The sequence below is a fragment of the Apis laboriosa genome, unplaced genomic scaffold (genome assembly GCF_014066325.1).
Source record: "Apis laboriosa isolate Shangri-la unplaced genomic scaffold, ASM1406632v1 scaffold167_cov148, whole genome shotgun sequence".
In the NCBI taxonomy this organism is placed as follows: domain Eukaryota; kingdom Metazoa; phylum Arthropoda; class Insecta; order Hymenoptera; family Apidae; genus Apis; species Apis laboriosa.
In genome coordinates, this window is record NW_025222122.1 from 68,108 (window position 1) to 88,056 (window position 19,949).

Consider the following 19,949-nt stretch of genomic DNA (forward strand, 5'->3'; position numbering starts at 1 on the left):
CTCCCACAGAAATTTATAAAATGTATCAAAGATAATTAAAATTTCTTAGAAAATAAATTTCGAAAATATTTATCGAAAAAATATTTATCGAAAAAATTGAAATTTTCTGATCTAAATTTCTTGAATTTCTCTAGAAATACAATGTATATATTATAACTGCATTTCCAAAAACAAATTTTAATCATTTCTGCTTCTAACATTTATAAATAAAACTTGAAAAAATAAAAGTTACTGCAAATTTGGCAATATGAAAAGGAGCATTACTTCGATTCTCAATTAGGATGCAGATAACGTCGCCTTTTCTTTTTGTTTTGTATATCTCGCATTCCGGAAGAAGATGCCAGCTTGGTTATATCTTTTATAGCAGCGAATTTATTGACTCTGTACCCTCTTTAAACAAAGCATCAATGTCATTTATAAACGAGACGAGATTGACCTATCGTATCTCCCTGCAAAATCTTTCGGTGAAGTAGCATCGTTAGGGCTTTAAACTTGGCCACAGTCCAACGATACTCTTGTTTGGCGGACATGATTCACCATTTCTATGGCGGGTACAACGTCATCCTAACTTCTCTTCGTTTGCACCGCCATTCTATATTCTATATTCTAAATGCTGTATAAATTTTTTATTTCTATTTCTTAAAGTAATTATACCGAGTTGCAGGGACAAAGAAATTTTCTAGTAAGTAAGACGTAAGTACATACATTTCCGTATAATAGTATATATAAACTAAATATTTTCCTTTTCTTATGAATAATATACTGTGTGAAATAACTTTAATATTAATGTGATTAATATTATGAAGAATAAAAATCAAAATTTATTCATAAATACATACAATTGTCAAATATCATTGTCACAGTACTATTCTTGTAATAGTTTCCCATTTCGTCTATATTTTCTTCTTCTATGAATCATCGCCATTAAAATTAAAAAGAAGAAGAAGAAGAATAATAATTAAAGCATAAGTCTCATGAGATACGAAAAGGAAACTGAATAAATCAATTTAAAATTATGAATACCAATGGTCTCCAAAATTTCTCAAGAAACAATTGTACATTATATAATTATATATAATTGTCGACAGTAGAAACGATTTTACAATTTCTCATCATGGAACACATTCCATCGAAAATGGAAGGGAAACGATCAGCCAAGAATCCCGACAAAGTGGAGGTAATCACCCAACGAGGGGTGGCCGGACGACTCGTAAATTCGATTCTTTATGGTGTCGTCATCGTTAAAACCGAGATCGTACCTTTAAACTCCCGTGTGGAGCGGAGGTTCATAGGAAGCGGCCGCTTTGATGAAATTGGTCTCAAAAATCGCTTCAAAAATTCCTTGCTAGGAACGGATAGAGTAAATAAGCATAATTTCGCGGTTTGATTCTGTCTCTTCGAAATTTCTCTTCGTATATTCTTAGCTGTCTTTAAAAATTTGTGAAATAGAGTTTCACAGAATTGAATTTAATGAAAGATCAATTGCATTTAATTATGGTATGGAATAATGAGATATTATTTACTCGATAAATTAGAAGAATCGACATTCTTCATTTAAATTCATTGCAAATTGAATTGCATTTTTAAATATTAGAATATTCTAATATTTAATTTGTCATTAAGAAACTCAGCGTGTATTTCTTTTCTAAATTGCGTGGAAAATAAAAGTACGTAGTATGATTCTGAGACGAATGATGTTAAAAAGTTTTGTTGTTTGGATGGAATAAGTTTTACTGTTTTAAAGAAACATCTAGATATATCAAGATATTTTACGATACATCTTTTATTTCTGAAATGAAACTTTATGATTTTTCGTATATTTATATAAAGTAAAAAATATAAATATGCTGATATATATAATTTTTAATAATCATTGTATTTGTATCATTGTACGATTCATTTCGTATAAGATTTTTTAATCAGTGTTTAAATTCGATAGAACATTGTTTGGGAGAGGGGGAGGAGAAGAAGTTTAGAAGAATCGTGAAAATTGTTAAATAAATAACTTCTTGAAAGAACGAACGTAAAATCAGGAAAAAGAAGAGAGAAATGGAAAAAGGAAACATACCTTGCTGGTTCTAAGTGTTGCGGTCCAACTGGCTTTCGAATGGAATGGCATTTTATAGGTTAGAATCTGTTTTATGTGTGCCGGATTTGCGATTACGACTTTGGCTTCGAACGTTCCAGACGAAAGAAGGGTGTCAGGGGAGAAAGAGAGAATAGTGAAGGAGCGAGAAAAGTGAAATAGATTATTACGTCTTAAAATGAAAACTAATCCCCAGATTTCCGCCGGAAATTCGTATTAGTTTCTTCAACTATTGATATTGTTTATTATGACTTCTATCACATAGACGTACAATTTCAAAAAATAATATTTATTTGAGATTTTTTATTTTATATAGAAGATATAGATAAAGAATGAAAAAATCTTTATGAATGTATTTTGATCATTTCGATTGTTAAATTTTGTATTGCAAATTTAAATTTCTTTAGATATTTTTGAATGCCAATAAATTTTAACATATTTACTCTCCAAAGTTTTTTTTAAATTCAAATAATGAACATTATATTATATATCATGGCAGAAATTGTTTAAAAATTTGTGTATGATTATTTATCTGATATAATTTATAAAAATTTTATCTTGTTAAATAAGCATTGGCCACTTAGAATAGATATCCTGTATACTCTAAAGGTTAAAACTATGCAAACTATGCAAACAGAACCCGTTCTAATGGATACTAATACTATTATATTTCTGTTAATTCCAATTATTGAGATAACTGCTCACGATTGCATTAATAGAAATATTAAGTCATCCCATAAATAATATCTTTTTTAAAAATCCAATAAGAATCATTTATTATAAATTTTTAAAACAAAATTAAAATATCACGATTCTAGTTTCTGATGACAAATAAATTCTATGATAAATCACGTTCATCTATGTAATCAAAGAGTTTATTTCACTTTTTTTTTTAAATACAAAAATCTTTAAAAATATAGACCACAAAAACTTTCTAATTCAAAAGACAAAAGATCGATCGAAAAAAATTGTTCTATCGAAATAAAACTTTTAAAAAATTATTTATATGAATAATTTTAATGACTGATACTAGAATTGAGATCTGTGTGCAAAGCTTGTACATGAAATTATGATAAAAAAGACTTACTGAGGCTACGTATGTTTCGGAGGACCATCTGGGCTGGACGGTAGTCTCGTAGCCGGTATATGAGCATTCTCGGGATGAAGAAACGGCCTGAAATGGATGGGATTCGGGGGTGGTCCAACCCCTATGAAGGGCACATCACCCTCGTATGTCGGAGGTCCCGTTGGCGGCCCCGTGGGTGCAGCACATGCCGCGGTGCAGCGGAACGCACGACTAGGTTGGGACATTCTGATTGCTTTCAAGAAGTGCATGTTACGGATTTCGTTGCTAGCTGTTGAGGGAAACAAACAAATAAATTCAACATTAGATTATTTTTCATGATCTCTGCTATTGTACAATTTTATTAGAGACGAAATAAATAAAAGCTATGTAAAAATTAACGAAACAAATGATTCCATTAATATTATTGGATATTAATGATGAATTAAGAGATGAATTACAAAGATGATTAATATGAGAATTTATCTATAAATCAATTTATAAATATATGTATAGTTTATAATAATTGTAATATAAATGTGATCAAAATATTATTTACGTATATTATATTTAAAAGAATATTAGATAATATTATAATTCTAATAACGATATAAGAATATGAAAAAAATGTATATAATTTTACTTGTATTTTCTTTGTAGAATTTTATATTTGACTTTTATTTCTTTAATTTACTTAGAATTAAAAAATTATAAATAAGGGAAAATTAAGGGGAAAACTTTTTTAACAAAATATCTATATAATGAATAAATGAATAATGTCAAACTAAATTATACATAGATATATTAATACTCATCAATCCTATCAGTTTGGTTACTGGTTGGCTCGTAAGTAACACACTAAATTATACGTGTCTTGTAATTAAGTTACACTGGCAATTATATCTCGAGTCCATATAAGTATTATATATATCCCTATATCATAAATACAAATTAAATTTCCATAACTAAACGTTATATACACACGTATGAGTAATAAACGAATATACGAACGAAAAGATCAATTAACATCGCCTTCGTGATCATTATCTTTTTCTCCATCGTATCCAGACACGATTGTTATAAAAATGCCTCAGCAATTATCAATGTTTTTTTGAATATCAAGTAGGCAGAAAATAAAGTAACATCATATAAATACGTTCATCGACAAAATGGCTACGTTATTGAGAGGAAACTAGCATGAGATGGGTGGGAATTGCTGTTATCAATCGAACCGTCGTTCTCGACGCATGGATATAAGCCACGAGAGAGATCATCCCGAAGGGGATTATAGGAACAAAGCACCCTAAATTCAGCCGGTTTATAGCCAATAGGAATTCATGCATCAAAATGGCCGATTCTCAAGGCGTGGTTTCTATAATACGTATGTATATATCGTGCACTGCTTGAAGGATTACATTTTGAGGGAATGGAAGCGTGACTGGATGTGATTTTGATGGAATATTCATATATAATTATATATTCATACGTATACATTTCATAAAATAAAAATAAAAAAGAAAAAGCGAATTTATACATTAAAAATAAAGAAGCGTGTTAATTTTAAATATATCATATCTAAGAGAGGATTATACGTAGTAATTCCGTATGTTGATAAGTAAAGGAGAATATTTTTCTTGCCCTTATACGGTAATCCTTTCAGTTGTACACGGTAGTTTCACACAGAAACTTCGAAAGACCTTGTTTACCTCGTATAAGTGGTTTCGTGCTCATTTGCTTAATTGCCGTTCTTTTTTTTTAAGTATAGTCATTTTCATATCAGTCAAGGTAATTAACAGATTATGTACACTCATCGTACACGTTTCGTAGAACCGATAAATTTAGAGAAAGAGAGTGTCTTTCTCATGTATTTTCATGGAATCTTTCTTTATCTAAATATTTTATGTTGGAATTTTATATAAGTATTTATATTTTTATTTATATTATAATTAATTGTAATGTAGTCCAGAAATACAGAATAATATTTGAAAAAAATGTTTTGAAATATTAGAGAATATAATATTGGAAAATATTATTGAAATTAAATTAATATTATAATATATATTTCTACATGTTCGAATATTTGTTTTTTCTAACGAATTATCTATTCAATTCTTTCATCATTACGATTATTATTTAAATATAATTAAATAAATTATCCTTGCTTCCATCTAATATTTGAAGATGTAAAAATTTTGCTGCCTTTTGTAACGAAAGGATTAATTGCAAATGAATATGAATATTAACAAAACTCTCAATATATAAATATAGAAGAGAAACTTCAAATTTTTAATACTGATAGTATATAAGTACAAGATTCATTAGACTTTTGATCTTTTCTTATCCTATCTTCGTTAACAAAATGAACGATTGGACGCACAATTAATCGCCGCTTTGATCACGATGCGATTGGCGAGCAAAAAAGATTTGCAGAAAATGAAAAATATTCAACACGATGTGGTCGAACGTTGGAAGATTCTTTTCATTTTGCGTTCCTCAAGGCTCTGCGGTTAGTGGATCTTGGTGAGTCATCGAGCTTCCTGTCAGATTTCAATATTTCTGGGCCGATTACGATGCGCCGGTGAAATCGATTGGATCAATTTTTTTTTTTCTTCTTTTTTTGTCCTGATTATTAAGTTTTCTCGGAGCCCAAACGTATTGGCATGGTTACGACTAAATTTCTTTTACTTTCTTTGCTATAAACAGGTTTTTGTTGCTTTTGGTACATTTTGATATGAACTTTCTATAAGAAAAATTTGTTTTTTCTTATTTGCTTTTTTTTTTCGTATGATTGATTAAATTTTTAGGAGTAAAGAAAAAAAGAGGCAAAATAATTTAAAATAATAAATATAAATGAATATAATAATAATAATTTAATTTAAAAGAATAGATAGATAAACAGAAAAGCAAATGATTTTTCAATATGTATTTAAATAATATTTTTCATTTAATTTTTATATAATATTTCTTATCATTTTATCTTGAAATAGAAGATAATTTTTTTTTCCTATTTTAATTATGATTTTGTCTTTTGTTTCAATGTCATTATTGTATGGTTTTACAACAAGTAAGTACTTACTATTAGTATAGATGTCTGATCAGAAACGACATTCACTACTTTCTATCGTTTTACAGAAGACTAGAGACATCTATTAGAATTTCAGTGTAACACAATTTAATATATATAATATATTTTCATAGGCTAGATATGCTTTTGATACAATTTTGTTTATAAATTATATCTTTTTATCTTACTCAATATTAATCTTTTTACTAAAATAATATTTAATACAACGAAGAAGAAATTTACAAGTGAGGAAAATAAAAATAATTAATTATAATACATAAATATATTCAGAATTTATTCTGAATTCAAATAATTATCATAAAAATTTTGTATTTCTTTGTATTCTAACTAATGAAAGTTAATTTTCAATTTAATAGATCATTTATAATCGTTTATTTTGGCAAATAAAAGAATTTTCATTCACTTTTATTCTTTAAAACATATTTATAATTTATCTCATTAATATTAAAAAAATTAACATTAAGTATTTCGTTACTGATATTATTTTGATTTATAATGCATATAAATATAATAATACATAAAAATACAGTTTATTTTAAAATTTATATTTTACTATAAGTATACAAATTTTAATTTAATTAATAATTATATAAAAAAAATTCAGAAAATAAATTTTAAGCCTTGCTTATTCGATAGAATTTATCTAAAAAAAGCAATTAATATTTTAAAAAATTGAATAAAAATTTGCAATTGGGAAAAGAGAGAATTGATCGAAACCACATAATCGAGAAGTTGAAAACTGAGCTGCATAATACAGGTTGTGTGTACCAAGATAAAAAAGACCTTGAATAACATAGTGCAGTTTCATCTGCATAATGTTACTGAGTTAAATTTGGCATAAATGCATAATTTAAATAAATAATAAAATTGCTATCTTTATATTTTTTATATTTAAATATGCTGAACTTTAAGATTGTTTTTAAATATAATTTCAATTATATCTTTCTTTATTTATTCTCTTTCTGTTAAATGAATGTTATATGAAAATATTAAATAAAAAATATCGATTTTTCCAAAGAGAGAATTTAAAGAAAATAAATTATACATTATAATGCGACATTGAGGAATATCAATATGAAATTTAATAAAAAAATTGAAAATTAAATAAATATAGCGAACAGAAAGGTGCATTCTATCACCGATAATGATAAGCATACTCATACCACAATGACTTGAATAAGTGAGCAAGAAAATTTGAATGGGAGATTCTACCACACCCTTCATGAGAAGCAAATCAAACAAACTATAAATAACTTTATAAAATCACTGGTGAAGTGAACAAGAAAGGATCGTAGAATTAAATTTCTGCAGCCAGATAATATTTTGTAATTTACCAAATATATCTTACATAATATAAAAATATAAAAATTATTAAAATTAGATTTATCAGAATAAATATAATTTGCATTTTTTGTATCTTTAGTTTTTCTTTAATTCAAACATGATTTAAAAGATATTGCTAATATTATTGAATGAATTTTCAAGTTATAAAAATTTGCTTACAAATAATTAATCTTGAAGACCAATAATTATACGTGTCTAAATTATTTTTCTTGCAACTTTTCTTAGATCAATCAAACTGAAATTTTAACAACTTATGTATTATTTCTATTTCCTATTAGAAATTATAAATAATAAAAAAAATTTCATTCTAATACATAATATATGTTCTACCACTTGAGATATTGGAGTACGTCACTGGATTACGAGGACTGTAAACTTTTATCCTACAGATTTCTGATGTAGACTCGTTATATTAATCATACTTATTTCAACTAACGTCAATTTAAGCATCTAATTTTTTAAAAAAAATTATTTTTTCTAAAATTAAATCTTAGATAACTTCATAATATTATTCCGAATACTGAATAAAAATTGAAAAGACAAGATGTTGCACAATTTTGACAAGATTTAAAATCGCAATGCAAAGAATAGAATAATAATGTATTATTTATTATATTTACTATTAAATTTATTATATTTACCATTAATTATTTTCTCCAACGACTCGAAAAAGCTAAAAATTCTAACAATATCATAATATTTACCCCTTTTTCGTTAAAACCCTTAATTTCAACATCGAATCAGGACAAAAGTTCGTTCTTCTCCAGTTTGTCCTCCACACACCATTCCATTCGCCGGTGCTTCTCGAATGGTTTATTCGAAACTCTGGGTCGGCCAGATGAATCTGACATCCTCTAAAGCCGGGCATAAAAATGCTGCTCGACTCGTAAATTATATTTAATAGCGGTTGCTTCGCATACACGCGTTCGTTAGTTGATTCTGGTCTGGCGTCGCGACTGTTGCACTCTTATCGTTCATTTAAATTATTTATTGGGCGAACGATAATTCATAATTAAGTCCTCGATGAAAAATAATCGGCCGTCCGTCCATCGATCGTGATTCAGTGCTACCAGAATGAATCGTAATTCTAGAGTGCGCCTTCTAATTATACGTTAAAATACATCTCCTTACTTATCAACTTACTGACTCTTCTGCCTTGAAGACATTGTTGGACAATGAGCAAGAGATATATATTTGAGTTATTATCGTTAAGACGAATTGTAAGTATGTGTATATATATATGTGCATATGTGTGTATGTGTGTATGTATGCATGATCATTTTAATCGTTTGAAATTAATGGTTAATCCGTTGCCAGATGTAATATTGACCTTAATTTTGGACAGAGGAAGAAATTTACTAATTTCATGATATAGGCAATATCACGATAATCTAAATGAAATAATACCATGTTTTTGTACAGTATAATTTACGACAATTTTGTATCCTGAACAAAATATAACGCATGGAGAAATTGATCTAATAAATTACAAAATATATCATTAACTTTTATATCATCTAAATATTATTATTATTGATACACGTATATAGCAGGTCACGTAAAATATTCGAACATTATCTTAAAGGGAAATTATATCTAATCTAATAAAGACAATCTTGATGAAAATTTATATATATATATATATGGAGCATAATGGATTACACGAAGCAATTTTTTTATTTTTTCAGCGAAAAATCTTATTGAGAGGATAAAATTTTTTTATTTCGAAAATATTTTTTAAAATAATAGAGTATTTTATAGAGAATGTTAAATATATTCGTGAAATATCTTTGAAGGCCAAAATATACATAAAAATTGTTGTATAAAAATGTCGATTATTGAAATTTATTCGAGTTATCAGCAATTGAAATTCGTATTAGTCGAAATGATGATAATGAAATGGTGTAGAGCTTTGAGAAAATCAAAATTTTTGGATGGAATCCCATATTCTTAATTAATATTGAAGTGTATTCATTTTTCATATATAATTGTTGAGTTATTAATTTTCAAAGTTCACATTTTATTAAGCATTATTTAATGTATACTATGTGGAAATTATTCAGTCAGATTTTAAACCATAAACCATGATGGATTTGTATGACAAATATGCAATTATCTAATAAAATATTTACTTGTAACTTATCAGTACATAATATCATCTCCACTGTACAATTAAATTAATGTCTATTAATTTTGAAATTTCGTAAATTATAAATTAGAAAATTGAATAATGTCAAAAATCTTGTGTATTAATATTCGCACTGATTATTTGTATATTTAATTAGATGTATCTACAGGAAGTCGAACAATGGATATAAAATTACTTTTACCGAATTAATCTCTCTCCCTTTTCACTGTTGCCCCACTGTAAGCTAAACATATTGTTTCACGGTCGCAAAAAGGGAGCAGAAATATTGCTGAGCGCCTTCGAAAATAGGATTCGCAGCTGCACCCTCGTTTGCCATGGCTTGCAGTAATTGCCATAACTTCCGGTACCACTAACAATCGCGTGACGTTACTAGTGCGATTCGTTGCAAATGGCAGCGTCATTCTAAATATAATGTATCGATAAACGATGGTTTTTCCTTTCTTTTTCTTCGTCCACGGTTACTTTACTGTTTATCGTGCTTACTGGTTATCGGCACGTGCGCGACATTGAAAAGTCACAGTGATCACGCACTGTTATTTTATAATTGAAAAATACTTATATCGATACCAAAACAAGTTTTAAACAATTTCTGCATATTTAATGCAGAGTTAAAAAAAAAAGGATTAGACACTAGAAATTTTTTTTTGTTCGTATTTTTTAAATAAAAAATATTATATATTAATTGTAATCTTTTTAATCTTTTATTTTTATTCGATAAATTAATTTAATAGACAGAATAACATAGAAAAATTTCTCTGTTAATTATGTTAAATAGCGAATACAATTAGAGAAGAATAAAGTTAGAAAATAAATTTAAATAAAATATGAAATTATTTGAAAATTTACTTCAAACAAATAAATGTAAGAAGTAAATGTAATTTAAATATCGTTTTAGAATATTCTTTTAAATTTATTGTATCCAAGATAATTAAATGATTCTTTAATTTCACTTAATGTAAAAAAAAAAAAGATTGATGCAACAGTTTGTTACATCTTATCTACTTTATCTATTAAAAATATTTATGCAATATTTCCTTAATAATTCTTGAAGATAAAAACGTGACTTCTTCGCATCGATATTACTATTAACTTTACTAACGATGATATAATCATATGCTAGTTTAAATATTGGAAAAAAATTTATCTATTCTGTTTTTATTTTTATTTGTGAAGTTAAAATTTTTTACATTACAATTAATAATTATTTGTTGCATCATTAATCAATGAAAAAAAATCGTAAATTTTATTTTCATGTTGTTTTTTAATTGAATTTATTAGAAGTATAGAAAAACTTGAATCGTGTTTGAACTGATCTTACAATAAAAGTTATCACTCATATAGTATCTATGTATGACACAAAAAAATAGTTATTGATGTAAATTATTGAGATTCAAAAATTTTTCTAAATGCATAAATTCTTTTTACAATTTTCTTTAAATTACAATTTATCGATTTAAAAATTATTCGAAAAAGGGGATAGAATGGCCAAATTTTTTTTAAATATAATGTTTCCTCAGAACTTTTACTATTTAAACCAACTTTCTAATTTAAATTCATTGATTGATATTCCAATACGCATGATTTATAGCAAATTTCTCTTTTTCAATATGATTGATAATTCACAGCAGGATAAAATTTAATGCTAGTTTTAACTCATCAAATTCAAATTCTAAAGGATTGTAATAATATTGAACAACCATTTTTTAAAATCAGTTTCAAATATGCAAAATTTCTTAATCATAATTCATTTAGAAAATATTAATTCGTGACATTTATATTTATATAGTATATACGCAGAGGATGTACAGTATTTAACTATTCGACCAATTTACATATATCTTTTGAATAAAATTTATTTGAATAATATTACTCTTTTATTAGCGTTTATGCTAATATCTACGCATGTCAAATGCAATGGGGGAGTGTACATGTTATGATGTAATGACACATTAAAAATTGTGTAATAACAGAGAGTGTATCCCTTTTTTAAAATTATCTTTTCTATGTCTCTTCGTTAGTCATGATAGATACCATATGTGCATATGCTCAATTAATTATCAAATGATAAAAGATACACATGTGTAATATTTATGAAATACAATATGAAATACCGCTTTTTTTTTTAATATAAAACGTAATTACGAATGATATGATCTAAATCAAATCTTATCAATGCAATATATAATCAGAAATCATCTCTTTATATTTTTTATTATAATTGATAAAATTTAGTAAAAAAGAAACCAGACATGTTTGATAAATAAAAATTTGAATCATTTTCTAATAATATATTTCTTTGTTCATCATTAAAAGATATCACGAGAAATTTTACATATAAAATCTTCTCTATTGGCAACGAGGATTGAATAATTCAATTTTAATAGGGAAGAAAGAAATTAATGGGGAAGAAAAGTATCACACAAAGTATCACAATTAGATTAGCTATTGTTTTCAAAGACAAACTTTAAATTCTCCTTAGTTAATTTAATATTTGAATAGAAGAATTGAAAAATTGAATTCTACCACTAAAAAGATAAAATTCGTCCTAAATGTCTCAAAGGTGATAAATTTTCAACTTCTCCTTCGTCTCACGATTTCACGGAGAATCGACGAGTTCACGAGGAGGAAAATGAGAAAAACAGAATGCACACAAGGCAACCAAAAGAGACAGAGAGCTTAAATGACCGAAAGGCATAAAATGGTGAACGGGTTTTTTTTTTCGTGCTGCAGACATAACAGCAGGCGAGCCGATTTATATGCATTCTTTAGCTCGTGCACGCAGTTTATGATATGTAAAACCAAGAGGGCGGGTATTATACGATGTCGGTGCCCCGTCGTAAAAGTGGCCGTTTGAACCGCCTTAACTTTAAAAGTCTTTCGAATAATATTACAAGCTTTCAACCATTCCGAGCCGATTTCGTTGTTGTGCCTTCGAAGGTCGAGCCATAAGGGTAGTTTCGCGTAACGCAAGCGGCCATCGCTACCTACACGGTTTTTATCTTGTTGCTTTAACGATTTTATCAACGCGTTTAATTTTCTGATTTTTTTTTCCTTCTTTTCTTTTCCTTGTTAATAATAATCGTTTTAAACATGGTAACTGGAAAATAGAGCGATCGAGGTTATTCATCAAGTGAGATTCTTAAAACCAGGATCCCATGAACGCGTTAAGATTGACGAATGTTAATGGGATACATGTTCGAAACAGTAATCATAGAAGCATTGGTTTTGTTACAGTAATTTTCTCGCTCGTTAACGGTAATTATTCGTACGAACAAAATGGATATTATAGAATAGATAATGTAATCGTGATTTTTATTTGGTTTGTTATTAAAAAAAAAATACGAGAAATATACGCGAGTCAAAAAACATCGGCTGAATAATTCTATTTTTTTTTAAAACGAATATTTTATACGTTCTATGAAAAAAAATTTAATTACTTTCCTATCTCGTTTAATAAATTTCTTTGAAAATAAAACATTATTCATAAGAATATGAATATATTATAATAATGTAAATATTAAACGTAAAGATATTGCCTCAAGAAATGTGAGTTGTTATCTATTTATAATAAAAAAATATAAATAAAAAAATTAAGATAATGTACTACGTATTACGAAAATTTATTATAGAATAATATATTAGTAATGTCTATTATATAACAATAATGATAATAATAATATTAATTATATTTGTTCAAAATTGCAAATACTGCTTTTGGAATTTGTAGCAACAAAATCATTCTGATTAATTCTCACTCGTTAATTTCTTACACTAATTCTTCTACTACTACTAATTCTTCTTTAATATAATTTTAATATCTCACGAATAAAAATCTAGAAACTGGATAATTTTTTCTTTAATAAATTCATATTACAACATCCTATTAAATAATAAACTTTCTTCGTATTTCATATTTTTGTTATAACTTTCTAACAAAGGTTTAAAGGATCCATATTTATCTTCTTTAAAACATAATCTCGTTAAGTATTAATTAGAAAAATCTGAGACACTTTATAAATGCAACTTTTTGAATTATCAATCTATGTTAGTTCGAGATTTGTCTTTCTTTTTATGATTTTAATGCGCATATATTTATAATGTATTATTTTTTCCATTAAAGATTCGTTTTATGACCGAGCAACGTGCATATCTTGCGTTCCGCAATTTACGTAACAACTGAAAGCAAGAAGACTTAACAACTCAAACTTGATTGTCTTACAGAAGATAAACGTGTGTTGGTGTACCGACAAATTTCGATGGGTAACGATGGTCATTCTCCGTGTTCAGCGAACGTTCAACGGCGGATAACCATAGTCATCCTTCGTATACGGCGCCCATTCAATGACATGTAACCACAGTCACTCTTAATGATATATAAGGGCTAATGATGACCACGTAAGTTTCGCTGAAAAGAATCTTCAAGACTCTACAGTCCGTCCAATGAATTATGTTAGTAGGTATAAGAGGATATGATAACCATTTAGGAAAATTCTACTACGATAAATCCTTACTAATAGGACACCGAGAGTACAATATACCATTTTAAACGTGGTTATCATCGACACTTTATAGCTGTATAAAAAAACAACAAGCTTACAAGACTTGTAAAAGTATTTTTGTATTTAAGAAACTTTAACCCTTTTATACTCGATGCTGCACGCAGCATAGAACTTTAATTAGCTATAACTGAATAATGAATATACCTATCTATTCTTGATGAAACAAGTTTCAAATTTTAATACATTATATCTTTTTAAAAAAAAAAAATCGCAAGAAACGATTAAATATGTTTTAAACATTTAATAATTGACAAAAAAAATTGTCTCTTATCCCTAAAAAAGATTTGCTCTTGAATGGAATAAAAAAAGGATATGCATGATGAAAAAAATCCGAAATTAAATTTTTTGTTACCTGAATTTTTCACTTCTCATCTATCTTTTGTATTATTTTTCTAATTAAAATAATTACACATTTTTATAATTTTTTTTAAGACGCATGATACTATTACAATTATCCATATACTGACGATTATCAATCAGCCATCATCTTCAACTTTTATTACACAATTTCATGAGAAAAAACGAAATGTGAAAAGGAAAGATTTAATGTATTACACAGAATATTGAACTTGAAAATCCAATTAATATACTTTTCATTAGAAAAAAATAATCGCAAAATATTCCATCATTTTAAGGTTAAAGAAAAAGAAAAAAAAAATACCTTAATCGAATGGCGTCATCTCCGAGAATATAAATGTTCCCCTTATTAATCAGAATTAATCAGCTTATCTATTTCATCAATCATTCAGCGGTAGTGTATTAAAATAACTAATATACCAGGGAACAAATATTTTTTCGTCTCTAATTGCATTCAATGCCATATATTCACGTGATAAATAACTTAATTAGCGGAGGAAGTGTATATTTTGAATATTACAACAGAGGATAAATAAATAAAGTTATAAACAAATAATATATGATATTATAAGGAAACTAATAAACATTAATATTTTAAATTTTGAAGCGATAAAGAAAAAACAGAAAGTAATTAAAATTTTAATCTAATTGAAAAATGATATAAAATAATGTTAATAATGACTTTGTTACGGCGTTCAGAAATCGATTTTTAACCAACAAAACAATTATACGCCTTTTTGCTTATTCCTCATCATTTTGTTAAAGTTCAAAAGCCAATCAGTGAAAGTCACATTCTTTGAAAATGACTTGCATAGTTCACAAGAATTTCTTTGTTGTTTAAACTTTCAGTTAATAAATTAGATAAGTAACTACTTCAATAGTTCATTAGCAATTCAATTGATTTGTTAATTGAAAGTTTAAATAATAGATATTTGAACTTGTAAATCATTTTCAAAGAAAACTTTCATTAATTGAACTTTTGAATTCTATTCTTTTATTCTTATACATTTCTATGGATGTATCATCTATATTTTATATCATTTTTACATATTACATCAATAATACATGAAAAACTGTTGCTCATAAAGGCTGATTTTTTTACCGATATTTCTTTTGTGCTAAGTAACAAGATTTTTCAGACAATACTTTAATAAGTTGTTTTTTTCAGAAAATGTACAATTATTTATAAGCATTATTAATATTAAATTCTTATTACCATATTGATATAATATAATCAATTAATTCAATCGTTCTTTACACGAGAAGAAAAAAATAGAAAAATAATATATATTTTTTAAACAAAGCTAATATTAACATTGAATACTAGCAAACAGATTGTTAAAAATTTAAATATGTAAAAATATGCAGAATGCGCATGACATGCAAAAAGACATGCATATCCAGAGTAAGAAAATATTCGTTGTACTAATTAAAAAATGAAATTATCATTTTAAATTAAATTTTTTTAATTGTATTAATAAAAATTATATAAATTTGCAGAAAATAAATATAGAAAACTAGATACGTTTATATTTAGCTTAATCATATATTGCATTAATTTAATTGCATTAACTATACTGCTACAAAAAAATTGTAAAAAATTGTATAAATTTTATTTTTTTTTTCTACACAGAAAATCTTTTATAATATTTTATAATATACAAGTTCTTAATATATTCGTAGAATATCTTTCGAGGATCGATTTTAGAAATAAAAACAAATACAAAAGTTGATACACAAAAAATGTTGAGACATATGATTTCAAATTTTTTATGACAATGAAAAATAATAATAATTTTATATAAATCAAAACTATTTATTTGAATTAAATAAATTTCTTTCTAACAAAGTTTAATTTTTAAAAGTTATACTTCAAAATTATAATTTTCCATTTTATTATCTTAATTAACAGCATAACTTGATCTTTAATTAAGAAAATATCAAGTTACATTGTAATAACTGATATACAGAGATAATGATCCCAGGCATTCTATCTTTGCATAATCTTTGTTTTACCACGCAAATTGCCTGGTTGCACGCATGCCTATGCCGAATGGTGTGGGAATCACATGGGAATGGTATGGCTGAGAAACAGATTTAATCTTACGACTGTAGCCTACACGAAATCACAGTTGGAAGAATATTGACTTTGATATTTATGACTTGCATCATCATAATCGAAATGTATCGACAACCTGTTATTTCGTTGAATCGCTCGCGGTATGTCCTCAATACGTTTATTCGTATAAGAGCAATTGCATATATAAGCAGTTAATAAGAATTTTTGAAAAATGTAACTATCTCCAAAAATTACAGAGTAGAATTAATGTATAATCATGAATTTTAATGAGGCTTTAAAATAAAATTAATGTAACGATGATGATAATTATTATTATTCAACTTCTTTTCTAGATAATAATAATAATAATAATAATTATCGTTATCTGACTTCTTTTATAGATAGTAATAACTGTTATTATTATTTAATTTCTTCTATAATCATAATTATCGAGAGATTCTATCCAACTCTTCTTGTTATTTCTTAAATTTTCTATACGATATGAATATGATACAAACGAAATAAAAAAAATTAAAAGAAATAAAATAATAATTAATAATTACTCTTAGATAAAATTTTTGGTTGCACGATGTTAAAATTTTACGATACCGGCAATTATTATAACATTATACGCAATTACGATCAAATTACATCGAAGAATACGCGTGAATCATGCAATGATAAGAGCGTTAGATAAAACCGTTGCAAGTTGTGCATCTAACAGAATGATTGACTCTTTCGTCCGATAACTATGCATGTGCGCGAATATACTATCATAAATGACTGCATGTGCAATATGCATACATTGTAACTTCTAATGTCAAGGAAAATTCACGACTTATGCTTTCTATGTGCTACATTCTATGCACAAACGCGTACACGTGAATACGTGGTTGTGAGCAAGAGTATCTAGTGGATCACGAGGCGTGATCGCCTCGAGAAAACTGTATTAGTGATGGGAATGATACGATATCGATCTTTGTAATTGAAATCGAAATTTCTCACGAAAAATAATTGTAAGAATTTAGAAGAAAAATGTGAAAAATAAATAAAGAATTATAATAAAAAAGAATATGATGTTATGAAAAGGAAAAAATCAAGACATAAAAATCTTTTTAGGTTATTTATCATCTTATAAAATAAAAATAATAGATATCTGTTATAAGAATATTCAATTCAAAAATTTGTGATAAGGAAGTTTTATTCAAAAGATATTTTTTTGTTAATGGTTATTTTATATTTTTTAATTTTTATTAAATTTTATTAAATAATTCTATGATATTATGAAAATATTGTATATATAAAAATTTCAAATTTTTTTGGAAACAATATACATATACAAAAATTGTACAAATTAAAACATAAATATTTTTAATTAACACATATTTTCATATATTATTAAAATATATAATATATAATATTAATATTTAATATTATATAATACATAGTAAACATATATGCTAGATAAATAATACATGCTTAATATTGATAACGAAGAGTCTAATCAATTATATGTATATTAAAGAGTCATCTAATCAATTATATGTATATTATTTTGTTTTATGATCTTTTACCATCTTTTGGATAAGTATTTCTTGTTAAAAAAATACTTGTTGTTTGTATTAAAAAATTCAGATGTGCATATATTTATTTCTTCGATGTTTTTAAATAATTTTCTATTGAAATTTTACTATTGTAAGAAAAGTAATATATTATATAATATAATATATTAAATAAGATTGATTAATAAAATAGAATACATTTACAAATTTTACAAACAAAATGCACAAATTATTAAAATGATTATTATCTAATTTTGTTGTATATATAATACATTATTAAATTAAATCAGAATAATTGCCACAAAAGAATAACAGTAATATAAAATTTACAATACTATTATTTTCTTTCACAAATAAGCGTAAAACAAAGAACATTTTAGTGCGTCTAACGAAATTTTAAATATGTTGGTAAGTAATTACCATAAATTATTAGTGATTCATACGATACAAGATAAGTACACCTTGAAAATAATGAACGTGTAATCTTTAAATAATGATACATAATAACGAAATCGAGAAAATATTTCTAAAATAAATATGTTAACTTATGCATCGTATCTAACAAGTTTCATTTTGTATGTTTAAAGTATCAGTAAGAGATACTGGTTTCTTTGAGGAATAAATAAACGATAAACGAAAGAAGCAAGATTTATAGAGGATCTTTCGATTTATAAATCGAGGATGTTAGTATCTACTATTCAACAGCTTGTACAAATAAACGAAGAAGTTGAAGTTGTTGGCTAGTATTCATCAAACAAACGGGATATTAATCTTTCGCAGAAGGACGTAATATGGAACTATAGTTATAAGTACATATATGAAAATTATACGCATATATAAAAATATATGAAAAATTACACGCATAAGTTATAAATAACAATAATTGTTAAGAGATGTATAATAAATTTTTTGCAATAATGTTCAGTTATATTTTAAAGATCCATCTCCACTTCTCAGGAAGATATACGAGAAAAATTTATATAAATAAGAGGAAATTAAATAGATGCACAGAGAAGAAATGTTATAAGAAAAAATATTAATTATGCAATAAAGAAAATTCCCTTTTCGTAAAATACTATGAATTCCTGAGATTGTGTATCGAATTAATAATCGAATCATTATAAATAATTGTTGAATACCTATCAATAATATTAATTTGCCAATTAATCATTACTTGATGATTAATAATCCAAAAATTTCTTTGAAAAAGAAAAAAAAAAGAAGAAAGAATCAAAAAAAAGAATTTAGCGATTATTTATAGATGCATTAGATGCAATATGAAATTACATCTCGAACAAATGATAATACAATAATGTTTTTAAATTACGAAACGAATAATAATACCACGAGTAATTTCGAATAAACTAAATTCTCCATTATTTGCTCATACCATCCGCTGCAAATAGCTATCGCTCATACAACACACCGATTGTTGCGACGTTTATTTGTAGAAATGCACGTGTCGCGTTCCATCCTTTTTTAACTTGCGAAGATACATCTCGCTTTATCGCGTCTCCTTGTTCAATCTTGAGCTCACGGTTATGCAAGCCTGCGGCGAACATTGCCAATTCTCGGCCAGATTACGTCTCTGCTGTTCGAAGATCGACGTTGCATACAGCGTTTTCCTCCATTATCTCTGTTTGCGGTCATCCCTTAACCGATACTTATCGTTTAATAATAAAAAT

The 19,949-nt window shown here is 26.4% G+C and overlaps 1 protein-coding gene across 3 annotated transcripts in view; it reads right to left on the reverse strand.

The window, feature by feature from the left end:
* Positions 1-19,949, reverse strand: part of LOC122710953 (protein doublesex) — a 90,489-nt gene that overhangs the window by 11,897 nt on the left and 58,643 nt on the right. For all 3 annotated transcript variants that reach the window (XM_043929220.1, XM_043929222.1, XM_043929219.1), the window contains exon 6: positions 3,174-3,441. The gene's annotated coding sequence lies outside the window, so the exon portion shown is untranslated. The remainder of the gene's footprint in view (positions 1-3,173; positions 3,442-19,949) is intronic.